Here is a 12735-nt window from a genome sequence, read left to right on the forward strand (position 1 = left end):
AGGCTAGAATACAAAGCTACTGGAAACAACAAAATGTGGTATTTTCTGCAGAACAACCCCCATTTTACAGATGGGAAAACTGAGTCTCCCATACAGGCTTTATTCACATGCTATATAACAAAAAGATCGGTGATACAGACATTTGGCTAAATCTGAAATAGGCGGTTAAGAGGAAGAGATCACAGGATCAGAGGTCAAGGGGATCTTAGAGATGATCTAATTCAGGAATTCTTAAGTTTTTCTTGTATCCCAGAGTCCTTGGGCAAGGCATGCTGGTGAAGCTCTTCCCGACCTGCCTCCTCCCACCGTTCTCACACCTCACTCCCTAACACGCTCCCTCCATCCAGTGACTCTGGCCTCCTGCCACAAAGAAGATGCTCCATCATCCAGATCTGGGCATTTTCTCTGGTCTCCTAATGGTCTTCCTCCTCAGCTCTGACCACTGACTTCTCTTTTATGTCCCAACTAAAATCCCTCTTTCTTCAGGAAGCCTTCCCTCGCCCTTTTAATTTTACTGCCTTCCCGCTCAAGTTTTTCCAATTAATCCTGTTTCGAATATTTTTGTTGGCAGGAGGTATCCCCCATTAGATTGTAAGCTCCTTGAGGGCAGAGACTATCTTTTTGTGTCCCAATGCCAGCATGGTACCTGGCACATAGTAGGTGTTTAATAAATATTGATGGAAGACCTCTTTTCAGAATCTGGTTTCTATATACAATGCATAAAAATATGGGATTGCAATCAGACCAATTGGTCTATGCAGTTCTCAAAATATAATTTTTTAAAAGTTCGTAGACTCCCAGAATCTTCATTGAAGAAGAGTGTTCCAGGCCAGCCATTTCTCCATCTCCCAAGTGACTGCATTCCTTTGGACTTATCCATGAAGGCTCTTTCTCCCTGGATTTTTTAGCTTCCCTAGTAGATTGTAAACTTCTTGCATGCATGGATTATTTTTGTGTGTGTGTTTGTATGCCCAGTGTATGTACTGGCACTCAGTAAGCACCTAATATGTGTTTGTTGATTAACTGAAAAGCATCCTCAGTTCTGACTATATGGTCAATCAAAAAAGCTTTTCCTAACCATAGGATTAGCAAATCAAAACTAGTTATTGCAGGTCTACACATGTTTCAAAGTCTACCAAATTTCCATCACATACCATTAAACGTCTTATGGTAGCAGAATCCTCGGACCCTCCTGTAGGGGAAACAACGTGAAAGACATTTGGGGCATATACCAATCCTATTGTGCATTCTATTATATCATATTTCTCTCTCTCCCTTTCCCTCTTCTTCTCCCTTCTTCCCTCCCTCCCTCCCTCCCTCTCTCTGTCTCTGTCTCTCTCTTTCCCTCCCTCCTTCTCTGTCTCTCTGTCTCTGTCTCTCTCTGTCTCTCTGTCTCTCTCTCTGTCTCTCTCTCTGTCTCTCTCTCTCTCTATCTCTCTCTCTCTCTCTCTCTCTGTCTCTGTCTCTCTCTGTCTCTCTGTCTCTCTCTCTGTCTCTCTCTCTGTCTCTCTCTCTGTCTCTCTCTCTGTCTCTCTCTCTCTCTCTCTCTCTCTCTCTCTCTCTCTCTCTCTCCCTCTCTTTTTATATACACACATGCACATACATACACCTATTTCAAGGAGAATTTTCTTCAAAACAGTGCCTTGAGTTTGTATTTGTTCTCTCAGCAGCCACTATGTGCTACATACTGGGTTAGGTACTAAATACACAAATACAAACATGAAATCATTGATGTCTTGCTTGAGATTAAATTAAGGAAGTATAAAAAGATGACCTGGGTCCAGTGTGAGTCCAGCTGGGAAGAGATAATAGCCTGCTCGGTGGTAGACCTCGTCAGCATGGTTGTGAGACTTCCTGTAGGCTGAAAGAGCAGAGAAGGCTATGCTGGGAATGATAGAAGAAGGAGGTGGTTTATCAAAGGTAAGAAGGGAAGGAGATTCCAAGGAAACATTGACTTGGTGGACTTCAAGGTCAAGATTGTGAAAGGAAGCAAGTGAAAGTAGAGCAAGAGATGATAACATGGAAGAACATAGAAAGCATAGAAGGCCTGGGTGCCATGTAATAAGCTCTTAAAATTGTTAAATTTATCTTTTTAAGTTATAAATGATATCAAATAATTAGTAAAAAGACACTATAATATTTGTTATTTTAATTTCTTTTATTTCAATGAACAAAAAATTATCCATCTTGCTTCCTACCCATTTCCACCCATGGTAGGAAAAACAGAAAGAAAAAGAAAATCCTTGCATTGAATATGCATAGTCGAACAAATTCAATTTCTGCATTTTCAAAAAATATCCAAATATATATATTACTCAATTTTCACTTTGAGTGCATCAACTACGCCAGGAAATGGGTACCACGTTTCATCATGATTCCTCCAGAATCATAGTCAATCATTATGTTGACCAGATTTTATACATATTTCAAATCTGTTTATCTTTAAAATGTTTTTGTTACTATAGGAAATTGTTCTCCTGCTTCTAGTCATTTCTTTCTACATCAGCACATATAACACTTTCCAGATTTCTCTGAAATCATCTCATAATTTCTTATGCCTTTGCAGTTTTCCATTACATTCATATTCCATAATTGTTCCGCCATTACCCCTTGAAAATAAGTTCCCTTAGTTTTTTAGTTTTAGAACTTTCTACTACAAGAAAAAATCCATATAAATATTTTTGTGCATGTAAGTTCTTTCCCTCTGTCTTTGTCATTGCTGTAAAGTAAAAGTAGTGGGTCAAATGATATGCTTCATTTAGAACTTTAGGGCCACAGTTCCAAATGATTTTCTGGACTGGCAGGGCCAACTCACAATTTTACAAAGGATGCATCAATGTGGCTATTTTTTTCTATAACTCCTCGAATGTTTGTATTTTTCCTCTATTTTTTTTTTTTTTTGGAGGTGGGGGGGTTAAATGTTGTTAATCTGATGAGCATAAAGTAGAAAAACAAATTTGCTTTAATTTGCATTTCCCTAATTATGAATGATTTAGAGTTTTTTTTTTACATAATATGGTTAAATTAGATTTCTCTCAACAAATCTTTTGACCATTTTCAGTTGGGAAATGGTTCTTATTCTTATTAATTTGAACAGGTTTCTTATTATGTTGGAAATGGTGTCTTTCAGACAAATAAACTCTTCTGGTTTTGAGGCTTTTTTTTTTCTGGTCATCTATTTCTGTTCTATTTTTAGCCATGTTGGTTTGGTTTTTGCAAAACCTTTTAAATGTTATCTAATAAAAATGAGTCATTTTTCTACCTGTGGTCCTTTCTATCCCTTATTTGGTCTTGAACATTTATCTTATAGTTCAAAAAATAATTTTTTCCTTGCTTCTCTATTTTGTTAATGACATTACCTTTTAAGTTTAAGTCATGTATCTACTCAGATCTTATCTTGGTATAATCAGAATTAGCATGTCCATAAGGGTTTGAAAATGCTTTACAAATATTATATCATTTTATCCTTAAAAGATTCCCAAAGGATGGATGCTAGTTTTAATCCTCATTTTATAGATGAAAGAAGTGAGACAAATAGAGGTCAAATAATTTTCCAGGGTCACATAATTAATATGTGTCTGGAGCTAGATTTGAACTTCTTTCATCCTAACTTCAGGTCTAGGCCTTTATCTACAGTGCCCCCTAGCTGCTTCCCTATAAAGGGTGAAATGTTGAGATATATTTAGTTTCTGCTAGAGTGCTTTCCAGTTTTCCCAGAAATTTTTGCCTATTAAACTCATATTCCAGTAGCAATTTCTGGATTTATCCAGCACTAGATTATCAAGTTCTTTTGCTTCTATTTAATATGATTGATTTTTTTGTTGCCTAGCAATTACTACTTTATAGTATAATTAGAGATCTAGGTCCACTTCCGATTTTTTAAAAAATTATGTTCCATGAGATTCTTGATCTTTTATTTCTTCAGATTTTCTCTTACTTTTGCTAGCTCTATAAAAATATCCTTTGGTTGCTTGTGTGTTATGGAATTGAATGAGTAAATTAATTTTTGTAGCATTGTCCTTTTTATTAAATTTACTTGCCTTATCCTTGACCAATTAATATTCCTCCAATAATTTAGGCCCATCTCATTTGTTCAAAGAATGTTTTGTGAATGAATTCACATAGTTTCTGTGTCTTAGCAGATAGATTACCAAAGATTTTATGTATCCTGTAGATATTTTAAATGAAATTTCTCTTTCCATATCTTCTTGCAGCATTCTTTTGTGAGGAGAGGATGGTAATATATAGAAATACTAATTATTGGGGTGGATTTACTTCATGTTTTGCAACTTTGCTGTATTTTTTTAAAATTAATTTTAGTAGACTCTCTAGATACTCCAAGTAAGATATTATATCATCTATAAAAGAGAAAGATTTTTGTTTTCTCTTTTACCTATACTTAATTTTGGGGTCTTATTAGTATAGCTAGCATTTCAAGTACTTCTACCAATAACTGGTGTGATGATGGACATTATTGCTTTAGTTTTGATCTTAGTAGAAAGTCCTCTAATTCATTCTCTTTATCCATAATTCTGACTTTTGGTTTTAGAAATATTATCCATCATATTAAGGAAAGGAAAAGTCATTGATATTCCTCTATAAAACTACAACACTTAAAAATTCTTCTTCCACTTTTATATTTGATTGGAATTTCCATACTCCATTGGGATTTCCATTAAGGAAAGGAAAAGTCGGGGGCAGCTAGGTGGTACAGTGGATAGAGCACCAGCCCTGAATTCAGGAAGAACCGAGTTCAAAAGTGATCTCAGACACTTAACACTTCCTAGCTGTGTGACCCTGGGCAAGTCACTTAACCCCAGCCTCAGGGAAAGAAAAAAAAAAAAAAAAGGAAGGAAAAGTCCATTGATATTCCTATATAAGACCACAACACTTAAAAATTCTTCTTCCACATTTATATTTGATTAGGATTTTCCATACTCCAGCATATGGTGAATTAATTGCCTTGTTTCATAATGAATTTATTCAAATTAAAAGCAATGATAGAAATCATTCAAAGAGCATTGATAAAGCCAGATCTTAGAAGGATCTTAGAAGTTACTGAGACTAATTGTTTGCTCAACATGAAACAAAAGGAGAAAAACAATATAATTCTTTTGCTGTTAAAGAAATTAGAACATTAATAGATACACAAAATAGATGCTCAAGGAAAAACAAAATAGGAAAAATATAAAAATTTACTTGTATTTATTTTTTGTTACATTTTAAATTCCCTCTACCCCACACCAGAGAAGATCATCATTTGACACACAATACATATAGATCTATATCTATGTAAAACACCATACTATGCATACTTCTATTTATCAGTTCTTTTTCTGAAGGTGGATGGCATTTTCCTTCGGGGGTCCTTTGTAGTTGATTTGCATATTTGTAATACTCACAATAACTTAGTTGTTCCCTTTGAAAAATATAGCTGTTACTTTAGCAAAGGTTCTCTTGGTTCTGTTCATTTCACTTTTCATTATTTCATCCAAGTTTTTTCATGCTTTTTTTTTTTTTTAAATCAAGCTATTCATCATTTCTTACAGTGTAGTAGTATAATATCACAACAGAAAATTTGAAAAAAAAAAGAACAATTGAATTAAGACATGAAATTGTTATTTTAAAGAACAATACAATTAATTAACCATTAATAGATTTAGTAAAAGAAAAGAAAGTCAAATTGCTGAAATGAGAAATAACAACAAATGACAGAGGAAATAAACACATTTACATTTATTACACACATATATACACACAACATCTTTCAATAAAGCTGAGAATAGACAGGAAATATTTATAAAACTATAACATATATAATGTGTTGTATATGTATCTATATAAATATACACATATACATATTTACATACACATATATAGAGTGGTATAGTCATTAAAGATAGCCCTGGTTTGAAAAAGAACTTCATCTAAATTCTGTTTTTACACATATTGGATGTGTTTCTCAATAAAGTCACTTAAAGTCTCAATGCCAGTAGGAATCTCTCAAGATATCAAGTTAATGACTATCTAGACTTAATAGATAGACTTTCCTCACCTGGAGATTTTAGAATGAAATCATAGATCTGAATCCTCAAAAATTACTGAAAAGGAGAGAAGAAACGTATAATCATGATGGAATGAATGAGCTCAAAGTTTAAAGAATAAAAAAATCTCTAAAATATACAAGCCATTTCCAAAACTAGAAGAAGGACTCTATTTCTATAAGGCAAATACTTGAATAATCTCCAAACTAGATACAGATAAAGAAGAGAAAGATAACTTAGTGGTAGATTGGAAAGATAAGATACAACATTGTTTAAGCTCAGGAATTCAGAGTTTTAGCAGGGTTAAGTGCTTATTTATATACCATATCTATAACAATGTGATGAGTCCCCAAGGTGAAGGAAATACCAGATTGCCTAAAGAGAAGTGAACCAATCTAAGTCAGCCTAGTTTCAAGATTTAAAAAATATATAAAATACAACAATATATTATTTTTAAAAATATTCATTGTTTTAAATATATAACGTATAAAAATATAAGATTCAAGAATTATTTAATAAGAAAACAACTAATATGATACATCATGCCATTAAGAAAATATTATTATATAAGCTTTTATCATTAGATGCAGAAAAAACTCTAGGTAAAACAAAGAAAATAGGACTCTATGCTAAGACATCAAAAAAGATACTTAAAAATATTTGTGATCTATAGTTAGAATACATGAAATGAAAACATGTTTTTAAAAGGATTATTGCTATATTTTAAGCATCGTGGATATTTCCCTTTAATCCTGTTTATCCTTCTCCCATAATCCTTCTTTGTGAGAAAAAAGCTAAACAAACCAATTTCTTATATTTTAAAACATGAATCTAATTCTGTACTATCAATTTTTATTTCTCTGCTGAGAATCAGCTTTACCACCAGAATCCTAAAGTAAGATTCACCATTGATTTGATAGCTTTTAAAATTGTTTAGATTATTTCATTCTCAAGTATTCTTGGTTCTGCTTAAATTGCTCTGCACTAGTACAAAGAGGTCATTCCATGGTTCTTAGATTTCTTATTCCCAATTTCTTAGGGTGCAATGATTCCATTATATTAATTTGCCATATTTTTTTTTCAGCTCTTCTCTGATAAGCATTGCTTCTAATTATTTGCTGCCATTTTGTATATATTCCTTTCCCTTTATCTTTATCCTCTTCCAGGCACTTATGATACTGGGGCAAAAATATTTATAGTTTAGTAATTTTTCCAGTGTTGTTTGAAATTGTTTTCCAAGATGGTTGAACCAATTCGTAGATCCCCAGTAGTACATTAATATGCTTTTCTTTCCACAGACTAAGAAATGCCATTTCCTTTATTTTTTTGTCAGCTTTCCTAATCTGATGGGTGAAGTGGAACCTCAATTGTTTTCATTTTCACTTATTATTTAAAAGTACTTGGATTATTCCCTGACTCCAATTGTCTTCCCATTTCAGAGACAGCTATGTAGAGGATAGAGCAAGTAGTTTGGAATCAGAAACATCTGAATTTGAATTCAGCCTCAGATATTTACTATATCTGAACCTGGACAAGTCACCTATTTATCTCAGTTTCCTCAGCTGTAAAATTAAGATAATAATACCTACTTCCCAGGATTGGTGTGAGAATCAAATGAGACAATACTTGTAAAGCTCTCAACACAAGTGGCCATCATCTAATAGATGCTTAATAAATACTTTTTTTTCCCATTTTTTATCTCCTTCCTTACTCCCTCCTTTCTAATTCTAACTTCAAGAACTGTCATCAAATCAAGTCTATCTTCTTTTTTAAAATAATAGCTTTTTATTTTCAAAATATATGCAAAGATAATTTTCAAAGATAATTTTCAACATTTACTCTTGTAAAATCTTATATTCCAGATTTTTCTCCCTCCCTTCCCTGCATCTATTCCTTGCCAGCAAGTAATCCAATATAAGTTAAACATGTGCAATTCTTCTGTACATAGTTTCACATCTATTGGACTGCACAAGAAAAATCAGCTCAAAAAGGGAAAAAAATCGAGAAAGAAATTTAAACTTTCATGATCACCTCAATTCCTTGTTTAGCTAAGAATTTTCCCTCTAGCCATAGTTATTATGCACAGCACTACTTTCCATTCTCTATTTTTTTTTTAATTGTATGCCCATTTATATTCTGGTCACATATCTACTTAAAGTGTAATGTGGTTTTTAGTGGAAAATGTTGGTTTCACTGATTTCTGCCAAACTGCTTTTACAGTTTACCAGCCATTCTTATGGTGTAGTTGGATTTATTGAACATTAAACTACTATTTTCAATTGCTTCTGAATCTCATTTATCTAACCTATTCTAGTGATCAAAACTTTCATTTTTTTTTAAAACCAGCACCAAATAATTTCCATGATTACTATATTGTTTGTAATTTTTTTTAAGGTTAATCCTTCTTCATTTTTACTTTCTTCTCCCAATATTTGCCTTGAGAACTTTTGTTCATCTAAATGAATTCTATTATTCTTTATCCACTTCTCTGAAGTGGTATTTTGATTGGTAGAAGAGTGTCAATTAATTTGGATATCATCTTTCTTTATTATACTGAAATAGCCTAAAAATGAATCTCTCTCCAATTATTCAAGACTTCATTTTCAAGAAGAGTGGTTTGTAACCATAGTCATGTACAGGAGAATGCTGGTAAATGTTTAACAACCAGGCTGGAGTGGGGATAGGGGGAGATATACACACATTTTAAAGCTTAATTGTAGTGTTCTGGCTAGCTTTCTGGAGGACTCGGGACCAGCCTTGATCTTAGTGCAGGAGTGCAAGAAGCAGGAGAGCCACCAGGAGGATGGTCAAAGATTGAATGTGTCTCTTCCAGTCCTTCTTAGCCCTTACATACCTTATTGTAATTATATCATTACAGCATACTGAGCATGTGTGAACTTAGAGAACCATGACATCACCATGCTAAGTACTAAGTATATTATATGTGAACTAGAGAACCATCATCTTTCAATTCCACTGAGTTAACAGCTTGTTTCAAGTATACTTCTCCAGAGTTCCAGCTCTCTACACTTAATCTGCATGATTAACACTTTCTTAAGTCTAGAAAGCAACAAAATAATAAATCAAGTCCTGATTTTTATCATTTACTGATTTTTTTATATGTAACTGTTGACAAATCACAAATCAGTTATTGATTATAGATATTATTGATATACTTAGTCACATATGTATTGAGTATGCTTTGATAGATTTAATTCTCAAATATTTTATGGATTTTACAATTATTTTGAATGAACTTTCTTTGTCTAGCTGAACTTTGTTAGTAGTACACAAGAAGTCAAGGATCTTTTTAGGGGAGTATTTTATGTCCTGCTTTTTAATGGAATTTATTAGTTGTTTTGAATAATTTTTTTCTTGGAATTTTTTTGTATTCTCTAAATCATTATGTAAACTACAACTGGAGATAATTATGTCTGTGCTTTTTCCATCTTTTTTCTTTTAATTTAATGCTATAGCTAGAATTTCTAGAATCAAGTAAAATCCTAATCTGACAAAGGATATTCTTGCTTTACCTCTGATTTTCTTGGTAAGTTTTTCAATATCTCTTCATTATAAATAATGTCAGCTTTAAGTTTCAAATTGATGCTTATCATATTAATAAAAGTTATATTTCTTTCTATACTTTTTAGTTTTTTAATACACATAATTTCTATATTCTAAAGGCCTTTGGTGTATCACTTATCAAGTCATTTTTATTGTTTTTATTGCTGATATAGTTGCTTTTTTTAGTTTTACTAGAATTAAACCATTTCTACATTCTTACTTAAAATTCAACTTCATAATAGTGATCACTATCTTTCTCGGTTTCTTCTCTTGCCTCTCTCCTCCCTCTCCCTGTCTCTGTCTCTCTGTGTGTCTCTTTCTCTGTGTGTGTCTCTCTGTCTTTGTCTCTTTGTTTCTCTTTCTGTCTGTTTCTTTCTGTTTTTGTCTCTATCTTTGTCTGTCTCTGACTCTCTCTTTTCTTCTCTTTCCCCCTTTCCATATACAAACATACACATATATGTATGCATGTGTACAATGCCAAATGCATTATCTTATCTTCACCCTGCTCAGTATTATTTCCATGCATTTGTCAATCACTTCTCTAATGGAGGAAAGAGGGAAAGTCAAGAATGCTTTCCAGAGTTTTTCTCTAATGTGTGCTAGAAGTTGTTGATCTGAGTTCTTGAAGATACACTGGTATAAAAAAGAGATGTGTGTGTGTGTGTATACACACACAGACACACACACACACACAGACACACACATATATATATATGAAAGAGAGAGAGACAGAGAGAGAGAGAGACAGAGAGAGAAAGAGAGAGAGACAGAGACAGAGAGAGACAGAGAGAGAGAGAGAGAGAGAGACAGAGAGAGACAGAGAGAGAGAGACAGAGAGAGACAGAGAGAGACAGAGAGAGAGAGAGAGAGGACAGAGAGAGAGACAGAGAGAGAGAGAGAGAGAGAGAGAGAGAGAGAGACAGAGACAGAGAGAGAGAGAGAGAGAGAGAGAGAGAGAGAGAGAGAGAGAGACAGAGAGAGAGAGAGACAGAGAGAGACAGAGAGACAGAGAGAGAGAGAGAGAGGACAGAGAGAGAGACAGAGAGAGAGAGACAGAGAGAGAGAGAGCAAGAGGAGAGACAGAGAGAGAGGAGAGACAGAGACAGAGAGAGAGAGAGACAGAGAGAGAGACAGAGAGAGACAGAGAGAGAGAGAGAGAGAGAGAGAGACAGAGAGAGAGAGAGAGAGAGGACAGAGAGAGACAGAGAGAGAGAGAGAGAGAGAGAGAGACAGAGAGAGAGAGAGAGAGAGAGAGAGGACAGAGAGAGAGACAGAGAGAGAGAGACAGAGACAGAGAGAAACAGAGAGAGAGAGAGAGAGACAGAGAGAGAGAGACAGAGAGAGAGAGACAGAGAGAGAGAGAGAGAGAGAGAGAGAGAGAGAGAGAGAGAGAGAGAGAGAGAGAGAGTGTCTTTGGATTGATACTGATATTCTCCTTTTTTTTTTTTTTTTTTTTTTAACTCATATTAGTGAATAGAGAAGACCTGGTCTTAGAATCAGATTCAAGGCCTACTTCTAATATACTCTGGCCATAGGTCCCTGGACAAGTAACTTTTCATATGCCTAATGAACTCCATGATTAATGCGGAATAATTATTAATCTTCATTGATTTCCACAAGGAGTTTGTTATGCCAGTGAGATCACAGATTTAGATCCATTCCTACTCCCAAATACATATTATTTTTATCGTCTTATAAAGATAATATATAGTGGTTCTTCCCTCTCTAGTTTAATCAGTCATCAAATATTTATTAACCACCATATGCCAACCATTGAGCTAGGTGTTGGCAATAAGAAGACAAGAATAAAATAATGATAATTCAAATTAAAGTAATATAGGGTTAGCAGGAGACAAAATCAGAGGCATCCTAGGGTTTGGGAATATCTGGGGGGAGATTTTCAAATAGTTTGCATTTGGCAAGAGCCTAAATGCATTTTGTCAAGTCCATTTTATTCCCATGTGGATTTTAAAAGAAAACTAATCTATGTGTCTAATATTGTTGATATTTTGTTGCTTCAAATGACTTTTCCCTTTTTGCAACTTACATTTGAGACTTTTAAAATTTGAATTATGAATTCTTATTTCACCTAAAGTAAAAGGGCTTTGAGTTCAGAAAAAAAAAAAAACTTATAATAATAAATTCAGAAACCTGCTCAGCTTGGGTGACTCTGGACCTTGCCAAATGTATTGTTTCATCTCTGTCTTGCCCAGAATTATTTCCCTGCATTTACCAATCACCTTTCTAATGGAGAAAAGATATGGAGGTCAAGGATGCTTTCCAGAATTTTCCCTTTGATGTTCTGGAAGTTGCTTGATCTGAACTCCTGAAGTTTGGAAAGTCAATGGCCACTCTTATGACCAATCCTGCTGTTAACCAACATAGAAGTTGTGCCCTTCTCTACAACTTAAGTAAGTTCACCCCCTCCTTAGGCTGAATGATGTCCCTCTTCCTCTTTAGGGAGGCTTGTCATATTGGTTGAGATTTCACACAGGTCTCTGATAGATTTTCTCCCTACTCAGTCTCAGTTTCCTCTTCTGAAAAATGGTGACAATAATAGCACTAGCCCATGGGATTATTGTGAGAATCAAATGAGGGAGCATATGAAGTGGTCTTCAAATCTTAAAATGCTAGTTATTATTATTACATACTCTTATTAATAATACATTTTAGAGATACAAAAAGATGTTTTACTGCTGAATAAAATGAAATATCTTTTGAAAAATATTGTTTATCACTATGCCCAAAGGGCGATAATAAAACAGTACAGATCCTTTGATCCACCAAAACCACTACCTGGTCTGTAACTCAGAGACATCAAATAAAGGGGGAAATGACTATTAGTTCAAAAATATTTATACCATCTCTTTTCTTGATGGCTAAGAATTGGAAATCGAGAGGATGCCCATCAGTTAGGGAATGACTAAATAAGTTGTGATATACTGTAAGGGCCTTTAAATGGGTGCCACAGCGCATCGGGAGATTGAGGCCCGGAAGTAATTTCTGTGGATATTAGGACTGCCCTTGGGCGGGATCCTGGCCATATTGAGATAGCTTCGTAATGGGTGACTCTCTCGCTGATTGGCTGTGTGTGTGACCTCACAGGCCCTATGTAAGCCCACTGTAG

This window comes from Sminthopsis crassicaudata, chromosome 3 (assembly GCF_048593235.1).
Source record: "Sminthopsis crassicaudata isolate SCR6 chromosome 3, ASM4859323v1, whole genome shotgun sequence".
Taxonomy (NCBI): domain Eukaryota; kingdom Metazoa; phylum Chordata; class Mammalia; order Dasyuromorphia; family Dasyuridae; genus Sminthopsis; species Sminthopsis crassicaudata.